The sequence below is a fragment of the Corylus avellana genome, chromosome 5 (genome assembly GCF_965113065.1).
Source record: "Corylus avellana chromosome 5, dhCorAvel1.hap1.2, whole genome shotgun sequence".
Lineage (NCBI taxonomy): Eukaryota > Viridiplantae > Streptophyta > Magnoliopsida > Fagales > Betulaceae > Corylus > Corylus avellana.
The window spans coordinates 10,573,377-10,584,718 of NC_142494.1; the positions used below are offsets into that span (position 1 = coordinate 10,573,377).

The following is an 11,342-nucleotide window of genomic DNA, read 5'->3' on the forward strand; positions in this document are numbered from 1 at the left end:
GGGATCGAATGAGCACATCTTATTATGAATTACATGTTACAGTTAAGTTTTCTTTTCAAAACAAAAAGAGCGTATATCTAAACTCAATAAACCGTACAGATCTTAGTCTAGTTGCTACACAAGCGCCTGACTTGAGTCCTTCATTTGCTCACCATCTTAGGCGCCAAATTAAGGTTTCACATCCGACTAATCATAGGTTACATGAATTGTGGGCTATCCATGCATGGTTTAAACAATACTATGGATCTCATCTTAGCTCCAACTAAGGCGACATTTGTTTGTGTCAACTACCTTTACTTGCTACACAAGTATCAAAGGACACAATGTCTCAACTCAGCTCGCTACCTAAGTGTCAAAGGCAATTGCTCATATGAGTGAGCCAATCTAAACCTGTTGACATACCTTTCACACCATGAAATCAATCACATGGTAAGTGTGTATTAACCAATATGCCATATGATAATTGATGAGTGCCAAATATTATATATTTGAGCTCTTTAATTTACATTTGTTAATTCTTTAGCTGTGTCTTAATCTAATGTTTTAGGCTAGTTCTATGTTTTTAACGTTTTGTAGGTTGTTGTAGGAAAACTGCATCTTTAAAGGAAAAAATGCAAAGTTTAGAAGAAAGCTGGAAAATCAGCCATCTGAGGAAGTAGGACGAGTGCACCATCCTATGCTCGATCTCAGCATGCAACCTCGCCCACCAGCAAGCCAGCGTGCTGCGCCGTAAAAGAAGGAACGCATGTACGAGTGCGATCGAGCGCACTTGGCCGACAGCTTACGGCTAGACTCCTTTTTCAAGTTGGATTGGGTTTTCAGTCTTTTATTTAGACTTGGAGACAGACATCCAAATTTCCTAGGATTACTCAGGCTTCTAGGACTCTCCTAAACCCTATAAATAGACCACTAAGCCTTCAAGAAAAATGAGAGAATTTGATTCACAGCTTTTCTCTCTTTTTAGTTTAGTTTTTCTTTAGGTTTAAGTTTTATTTTTCATAGTCATGTGGAGCTAAATTCTCAACTAAAGTTGAGGATGAAGCCTCATCAATGAAGAGCAACATTGTGTTCATGGAAGTCAATGTTATCCAATTTTATTGAATTTTTATATTTCAATTGTTTTACTTCTATTCAATTTGTGGAGAGATTCTTGGATATCTTTTGTGATTCAATGATATATTTGATGATTTGGGATAATTTCATATAATTGATTGCTTGGTTTTTAATTCATAAAAAATTGGATATACCTTGTGATTTGTTCTATGGATACAATTGATGTTTTGATTTAAATTGGATATCTTGCTGTGATTTACGGATACACTTAATGATTTGATTTAAATTGGATTTCGTTTGTGATTTGTGTAAAAGAATGGATACATGGGATGGTTTTGATTAACTCTTTGGAGCGAAAGTAAAACATACCTAAGATTTTATTGTGAGAACTTTGGATAATATTGATGAACATGAGATGTGTTGCTATGATTTCGTGAGTGTGGATTCCACAACCTTAGTGCTTTATCTTTTGATTATTTTTATCTTATTTAGTTCATGTTTTCTTTTATTTTCAAAAACCAAAATTCAACCCTCTTCTGGAACTAGGTTAGGATTAAATTAGTTTAGATATAATTTGTTATTCAAAAATACAATTTCCTGAGCGGGTCTTGGCAGGGTCCATGAATTTGAGAATGAGATGCTCAAAGTCGAAAAATGGTTTATGGTTTTCAAGACCGTAAACCATTTTCCAAAAATTAAAGAAGAATTTTCGGTCAAAAGAAAAATATTTTTCGTTTTCCACTATTTTATGTTGCAATAAATATCGTAAAATGCGTAAATCATTTTCTAGAAACCATTTTACGTCGAAAGAAAAGGAAGCCTAAGTTATATTTAATTATGAAAAACTTGATAACGATACGAGTGCAGTTCTTTAGGTTCGACACCCTCAATATAGCCCTATCCTACAAGGATTCGTTCTATTGCGAGTGGTATTTTTATTATTAATATTTTTGCACACAAAAAGACCACATCAATTTTTGGCGCAGTTTCCGGGGACTGCAAACGGTTATGTTATTAAGTTGTAAGGATTGAATCTAACTTAATTACTTTATGATTTTCTTTATTATTATTTTTTTCTTTTTATTTAACTTTTATTTTATGTTATTTTTCGTTTTTCATTTTTTTTCCTTTTTAGGTCCAGAGTTGCCCAAGAGATCTAGCACAGCTGCGCTCGAGCCCAGCCTTTGTCAATAGTGCGCTCAAGTTCCAGTGCGATTGAGCGCACCTATAGCTCAGTGCCTAATTTCAGAAATTGAAGACTCTGAATTTCCAGCATTCCAAGGCTACAATCTCTAGGCCTTTTGTGAGCTTTTATTTTTGTTTCTTTTAGTTTATGTTGTGTCATCGTTCCTTATATTAATCTCTTGCGAGTTGCGACCCTAACATTGAACGCATTCTTAGATAACTTAGGTCCGAAATAAACTCTAATTTGCTAAGAGAGCGTCCCACTAAGACCATGGCTGAAGGACACCCCATGGCTCTCAAAGATCACTATTTCCCTACCATGTACACTTTCTCCTCATGTCTCCAGCTGCTAGATATTACGGCAGCTCACTATGAAATTAAGCGCCGCACTATTCAAAGTTTACTATCTTTTCTAGGGCTAAATAACGAAAATCCTTACGACCTCCTCGGTGAATGCCTAGAAAAATTTTCTACCATTACATTGCATGGATTCACCGAGGATGCCCTAAGGATGCGTCTCTTTCCTTTCACCCTCAAGGAAAGAGCCAAGCATTGGTTTAATTCCCTAGCACCCAACTCCATCACTTCTTGGGCTCAATTGCAACAAGAATTTCTTAAGAAGTACTTCCCCATCGGAAAAACCAATGATATTCGGAGAGCTATTGTTAGCATCTCTCAATATGATGGTGAACAAATTCATGAGATTTGGGAGAGACTGAAAGACCTTCTTAGGTCATGCCCACACCACGCTGTCCCGAAATGGCAGCTAGTGCAATGCTTCTATGATGGCTTGACTGAGCCTCATAGACAAATGGTGGATGCTTTATGTGGAGGGACTTTTATGATGAAGAGTGAGGATGAAGCATGAACTTTGTTTGAAAACCTTAGTAATAATTATGTACAGCATGCTTCAACTAGAAGTAGGGCACTTGCACCCAAAGCACCAAAGACCGAAAGTCTTTTTGAAGCAAGACGTTCCTTGGATGTGGCTACCAAAGTTGTAGATGCTCTAACTAGGAAATTAGATCAAATGATGGTTGCTGGTTTTGCTCCTACTAACGCTTCTCACATGGACACACAAGACGACCCATGTTCATTTTGCTCTAGTCCTATGCATCATAGGAATGATTGTCCTACTCCTGGACAGTTTTCTGACATCTTTAATGAACAGGTAAATGCAGCATTCTCAAGATCGGGTAATGATCCATACTCCAATTCTTACAACCCAGGATGGAGAAATCATCCTAACTTCTCATGGAGAGCTCAAGCTTCAGGAAATTCAGCCCCAAGACTGAATAATCAAGTATAGTCTACCAAGCAGCCATCTTCCACTTACCCACAGGGAATTGTATTATTGAAAGAGCAATTTATATCTAAACCAATTAAATCATAACCTAGCTCCAAAAGGATTTTGAATTTTGATTTTAAAAATTAAAAGACAAAACATAAATGAATTAAAATAAACTAAGAGATAAACTACTAAGATTTGAGAATTCACACTCACCGAATCATAACAACATACTTCCATGTTTATCAATATTAATATGAAGTTCTCACAGTTAAAATCTTAGATATATTTTACTATGCTTCAAACAATTAATCAAAATCATCATATGTATTCATTCATTGTACAAATCACAAAAGGAATTCAATATCAATTAAATCATCAGATGTATCCGTAAATCACAAAATATATCCAATCTTAATTGAAACACTAAATGTATCCATAAAACAAATCACAAGGGATATCAAATTATTTAGGAAAATAAAATCAAGAATCAATTATGTGAAATTATCTTAAATCATCAAGTATATCCTTGAATCACAAAAGATATTCAAGAATCACTCCACACATTGAAAAGAAGTAAAACAATTGAAATATTAAACCCAATAAAATCAGATAAATAAGACTTACATGAAAGTATTGATGTTGTTCATCGGTGAGGCTTTATCCTGAACCTTAGTTGAGAATTAGCTCCACATAAAAATAAAACTAAAACTATAGAAAAACTAAACTACAGAGAAAAGCCGTGGATTACATTCCGTCTCCAGACTTGTTTCTCAAAACTAGTCTATGGAATTCTATATCTTTTCTTGAATGCAAAGAGGTCTATTTATAGGCTTAAGGAAGTCCTAGAAGCCCTAGTAAACCTAGATAATTCGGAGGTCCGTCTCCCAGTCCAAAATAGAAGTCTGAAATCGGAATAGGATTCGTCCAGATTTGTATCATTTTAGGGCGATTTTGGCATAGTAGCCGTCCGAATTAGGAAAATCATATTTCACAACAACTTGTAGTATTTTAAGTTAGCTTTCTAATGCTGCTAATGTCATCTCAATCCAATATTTGAGCAAAAATTTATGGTCAAAATACTGAGACGTGTTCAGAATCTAAATTTGAACCCAATCCGATTTTGACTCCAATTAGAGAAATTTCGATTTAATCATTTCCTTGATTGTGTTAAACTTAACCATATCATCTAGGTCTTCTCAAAGTATGCTTTCTTTCAAAATTTACATTTTTTTTCCTTTAAAGCTATAGTTTTCCTTCAACGACCTACAAAATACTAAAAACGTCTGTCTTCTAGTCCAAAATAGAAGTCTGAAATCGGAATAGGATTCGTTCTGATTTGTATCCTTTTAGGGCGATTTTGGCATAGTAGCCGTCCGAATTAGGAAAATCATATTTCACAACGACTTGTAGTATTTTAAGTTAGCTTTCTAACGCTGCTAATGTCATCTCAATCCAATATTTGAGCAAAAAGTTATAGTCAAAATACTGAGACGTGTTCAGAATCTGAATTTGAATCCAATCCGATTTTGACTCCAATTAGAGAAATTTCGATTTAATCATTTCCTTGATTGGGTTAAACTTAACCATATCATCTAGGTCTTCTCAAAGTATGCTTTCTTCCAAAATTTGCATTTTTTCCTTTAAAGCTATAGTTTTCCTTCAACATCCTACAAAATACTAAAAACATAAAATTAACATAAAACAATAAATAACGACATAGCTAAATGATTAACTAATGTAAATAAAGGGGTCAAAATATGAAATGTTTGGCACTTATTGGCCAACTCCTCCGAGGAGTTCTGACTATGAAGAGAAGAAGTTAGCGGCTTAGGAGAAAATGTTAGAGAAGGAGTAGTTGCTCTTAGTAGACTGGATGCCAATGATCAACTGGTGCACTCTCACTCTCAATCCATCGCCAAGATAGAAGCTCAAGTTGGACAAATAGCCAATGACCTCAATAGGAGAGAAGAAAGAAAGCGTCCAAGTTAGCCAGTGGCCAATCTTATGGGACAATGCATGGTGGATGGGAGTACTTCTCATCTTGACCAAGTTCAAGCTATCTCGACACTGAGGAGCGGGAAAGTAGTCGACAATTACGTGGATGAAAAGAAGGATGAGCAAAGTGAGGCCCCGCAGAATCTACATCGGGCAAAAGGTAAGGAAGTAAGCACTGAGGAGTCTTCATCATCCACCCCCATTTTTGAGACACCATATAAGCCTCTGGCCCTTATCTAGAACGTCTCAAGACATCCTCTCACTTCAGGAAACAAGGAGAAAAGATACAAGACATGATGGAGGTCTTCAAGCAAGTAAAGATCAACCTCCTGCTCCTTGACACCATTAAGCAAGTTCATGCCTATGCCAAATTTCTCAAGGACTTATGCACTCAAAAGCGTAGGATCAGGAGTCACATCCCTAAGAAAGGAGCAAGTAAGTTCTCTCATCCAATACAACACCCCTCCCAAGTTCAAGGACAAGTGCTCCTACAATTGCTTGTGTCATTGGTGACCAAGCGATTGATAAAGCATTCCTTGACTTAGGAGCAAGTGTTAACTTGCTACCTTACTCGGTGTATAAGCAACTAGGCTTAGGAGAGCTGAAACCCACGAAGACAGTCTTACAGCTTGCAAATTAATCTATCAAGCATCCTCGTGGGATCATTGAAGATGTCATCATTAAGGTGGACAAGTTCTACTTTCCGGTAGATTTCATAATTATTGATATAGAACCTGTCCCCGATTCCCATAAGCTCATTCTTGTAATCCTCGGACAACCTTTTTTAGCTACGGCTAGTGCATGCATAAATTGTAGAACTGGGGTGATGCCCATATCTTTTGGGAATTTGAAGGCCAAGTTGAACATCTTCAATACCGCGCATCAGCTACCGGATGAGAATGAATGTTTCCTCCTGGACACCATTGAGAAATTTGTAGTGACCCACCTCCCATCTCCCTACATGATGAGATTTTTGAGGACCCCTTTAGAGCAGAGGAGTTGATCCCTGACCCTTTTTGGGAAAGACACATGGAGAATCCTCATAGGGGACCCGAAATCTTCAAGTTGATAAAAGAAGTTTGGGGGTGATAAGTCGAGTTATATTTCTTAAGGAGTGCCTTTTTGTGCTAAAAAGGATTGGAAAGGGCTAACTAGACTTCTGAAGGATCGAGGAAACATCATTCGGAATGTAGATTGGGATTGATCAGACTCAAAGGATTGAGCACAGGCTCTGTGTGCTCGAGTCATCCATTAGGCCAGGGTACATGATCTCCTTTCAGGTTTTATCGTCTTCATTGTTGTTTTCTTTTTACAGTTTGATTATATTTTGACAACAATGTGTTGCATTTGACTGTTTTACTGGTTGGAGTATCACTTTGTTTTTCAAGACATGCGTTTTTACACTCAAGTTTAGGGGTATGGTCTGCCCCACATCTGCTCATTCAGGTATTCATATCTTCTTGCCCTTGTTTTTTGTTTTTTTGTTTTTGTTTTTTCAATTCTATACACACATCAAGGACAATGTGTGAATCAAGTTTGGGGGTATGGAAGAACAAAACATTGTCCAATATTTTTGTTATGTTATTCTTAAGCATGTGGTTGAGCTTTAATTTTCATTTGAATTTCATTGGTGGGCTTAAAGTTATGAACACATGATCACTTAACTAGGAAATTTGAGTCTTGTTACTTACTTTTGGCAACATGAGATGCTTCTTGTTCAATTTGATTTACCATGAGCACACTGGCACATGCTTGAGAGGCATGACATTTGAGACCAATTATCGGATGAATAACCTTGGTATACATAAAAAAAAAAAAAAAAAAAAAAAAAAAAAAAAAAAAAAAAAAAAAATTGATCAAGTTTGAGTTTTTCACTGAGTAACTAGACTTCTTGCCTCATTAAGCATTGATTGTTTGCATTAAAAAGTGAGAAGTTTGATTTGGTTGATAACATGGCTAGCTTAGTTTCGTAGCCTTTTTGACTGGAGTTAGTAAGTCCTTAGGGGTGTCTTTACACCTAATTCTCTAAAACTATTTGGTTTTGGAGTCATTGGCTTAACACTCGATACATGGGTTAATTAGAAAGCTTAAGGGAGCTAAGCATTGCACGGCCTTTTGAAAAAAGAAAGAAGGAAAAAAGAAGAAAAAAAAAATGTATGCCTTGGTTGTTTCATCTGATAAGAAGTCCAATATATTTTGAGATATTGATTCATTTATATTAGAATTATTTTGAAGCCTCATAATTATGTGTTAGTTCACTTTGCACTAATTGAAACTTGTTGTATCTCAAAAAATGCCATTTGTAAGTGACTAGACTTGTGATTTCTTGAAATTTTGAAGATGAAGTTTATCTTTTTAAACTTGACAATGAATGAAAACCATTTTTTCTGTGATGCTTCATTCGTTTAAATAATAGCTAACAATGTTTGTGGGTATCATTCATGTTAAACCCTCATGAGATTTTACTCATCCTCTAGGGATGTTTAGGGGTTTAAAAGGCTTGTTGCATACGTTAAATGCAATCGTATATCGCACGAAAGTAGGATTTAGTTAGTTGTTTTTCATTTTATTTCTTGTTTTGCATTGCTAAGGGACTAGCAATATATAAGTTTGGGGGTGTGATAAGCGTCGAATGTTGCACATTCAAGCCCCTTAACTTGCATAAGTTAATTCTTTAGTATTGTTATTTGTTTAATTTTGTGTTGTTTTATTGTTTTCAGATTTTAAATAAAGATGCAATAAATTCTATTGATTTTGGACTTAAAGCACATTTTGAGAAGACTTAGATGATGTGGTTAAGCTTAACGCCTTAGGCTGTAATGCCATGGAAATTAATTAACTGGTAATTAATTTCACGGTTAGTCTTCCAACCTTATTTCACTTCGAACAAGACTCAAGGACCTCTACTCCTCAAAAGAGAGGATACTAAACAACAGAAACAAAAAGATTCTATAAACATAATCGTTACAACCAGAGCATCTACCAAAGATCATCAAGCAGTTAAAATCACACTATACAAGTTATCATCTTTACAAGGGATTCATGCTATACCTCAATATGCAAGAACGCATAAAAGCCCTAAGTCTACAACATAACCGAAACGCACTAGTTACCTTGAGTACCTGCCTAGGCTTGCAATAAGTCTTCAAGCATCTCCCGAATCGAAATCTCCAAGGTAATCGGATGCTTCGCAGTATCTATTTTCTACTAAACTATTTATAACCGCATAGTTGTACATATGGAGAAAAAAAGGGAAATAATACAAGGGTAAGTCCGAAGACTTATTGAGTATAAATGCACATGACGTACCCGTCATTAAATAGTGAACTTAGTTGTTTATAAAGCACATGCAACATTATGACTGTTTATTATAGATGTGATATAGATATAATATATGCTTATAATCATAAGTAACAGTAATAGTTCAACCGTATGGTCTACTAGAGATATTACCATTTTTCAGCAGGGTTGGCATTGTCCCAAGGGACCTGTAATACAACATCGGTGCCCCAGATATTGTACACTACCGTACATAACATTAGTGGCATGACTGAGTCCGACCTCGGGTGGTCCACACCACTAATGATGATGTTCGTCCTATAGTGACCATCAATTAGGGAATGGCTACGCCTTAGTCATGAAATCATTGGATCCAAAGCCCCCCCCACACACATTTGACTATAAAGTTAACCTGAATAGTAAGCTCATGACCGTTATCCAGCACGTACTAGTGTACCATGTCACACGATGCAATTAATCTTATCAGTCTTTTACATGTATAGTTTTACAAGCCTCATTATTATCTTATTAATCAAAATACGTTTTTGCAAAAGAGAGTTTACAGTAGTTCTAAAATGTATCATGAGAGTTGTAAAATATACATTTGATATATATATATATAAAATAGATGTGCAATGCGGGAAAAGTAACAACAAGCATCCATGTGAGTTTGTACTCACCCGGGTTGTAAGGCTTCTCCATAAAATTTCCTTGAGGCTCTATAACCTCAAATACTGAGAAAAAACTTATCATTAGTTCTAAATCCAACTAAAATGAACCTAGAACATGAAAATAGAGGTTATCAGACGACTGGCCAAACTGGCGTTCCGTGGAACGCTTCTGACTGTACGTCCAGGCTTGTGGCCATACGTCCACCTAGAAGGCTTGTAGGTCCGGTCTCGTGGCCGTACGTCCGCCCATAAGGTTCAGGTAGAACCTCATTTGGTTCAACTGTCCTCGTATCCTCCCAAACTGGTTCTAAAGCTACCAAAAGGATTCCTAGGACTTTCTATCTCAAAAGAAGGTCTCCATGCAAGAGGAAATAACCCCAACAAAAATTAAACGCTAACCAATGCTTAAACCAACCAATGTTTAAACCAAGATTAAGAGCAACAACATAACTAAAAATTATAAACTACCAACTAAGCTAACTATGGAAAAACACTTAAACAATATAACGACTTAGGAACAAGCTAAGCTCAAAAGATTACCTCATTGAAGCCAAAAAACCTCCAAGAATCACCTCTCATTCTCCAAGAACTCACAAAACTCACAAGAGGATTTTCGCAGAGCCTGGAGCGTAAATGGGCGTGTGAAACATTGAGGGTATGGGGTATTTATAGCAAAGAGCGTTACCAACTACTCTGAAAAGTAGTGGACGTCGAGTACTATTGGAGCATACGTCCAGTACTATTTACATAGCGATGCAAAGGCTGTAGCGTACATCCAGATATTATGAGGGTATTCCAAAAGTAGCATACGTCCGTATAGTTCTCATGCGTACGTCCGTGTACTATTAGCAGAGTACGGTGTACTATTGTCAGCGTACGTTCGATGGTCCCCATGCATACGTCCTCTACTACAGACAAGAGCGTACGCCCGACAATCTTAGCGTACGTTCGGTCCGAAAGTCCAAAACTCAAAATGCCCGTTTAGCTGTTCCTAGTGACCCAAAGTCTAAATTAACCATTTAATTAAGCTACCTAAGTTTAGTTAATTATTTGGGTCACTACATAGGCGGTTATCGATTTTTAATAACAGCTTACCAAAGTGGTTATACAATTAACGGAGCAATTATAACTGTCTCGCTTGAACACCCCTACGTAAAATTGTATGGACAATATGGACAAGCAGACATAAAGATATTTTGAGAATAATAAGATTCTTACATAACGCCTAAAAGTGATCCAAAAGATAAAAATTTCATATTCTAAAAAATCCTATCATATTCATAATCATTACCAACATATTCATAAAAATCTAAATTTTTAAATATCATAGTCTTGCAAATATAGATGGCCAAGAGTGTCAAATTCCCCAAACTAAAAGCCACTTAGCTTCCAGGCTTCAAGCGAGTTCAGATCACTCGAGGATTCACTAAAAATTTTCAAAAAATATTGATGGGGTGATTAAAAAATTAAAAATTTAAAGTTTGAAAGGAAGGGAAGTGTGTATGATTGAGGTGGTGTTTGGTAAATGGGTTGGCCTAGACATTGTAGTTGATGTAGATTGATGTGAAAAAAAATAAGAATATTTGGTATAAAAAAAATGAAAAAGTGGTATAGAAAAGTGAAATTTTTTGTTTTGTAGTGATTTTTTTATTTGAATAATAATAAAATGTGAATGATTTGATATAAAAAGTGAAAAAATTAAAATGTTTTAATGTTAATTTTTTTAGGAAGTGGTGATAAATAGTGTATAGGCCAACTACAACCCTTTTACCAAACAAGGCCGATAGTTTGACCTCTCTCTCTCTCTCTCTCTATATATATATATATATATATATATATATATATATATATATTTTCTAGGTCTCGAT

General features: G+C 35.9%; 1 pseudogene; it reads left to right on the forward strand.

Annotated features, from left to right (window-relative positions):
* Positions 1-2,509: 2,509 nt before the first annotated feature.
* Positions 2,510-3,547, forward strand: LOC148585758 (uncharacterized; annotated as a pseudogene).
* Positions 3,548-11,342: the final 7,795 nt, after the last annotated feature.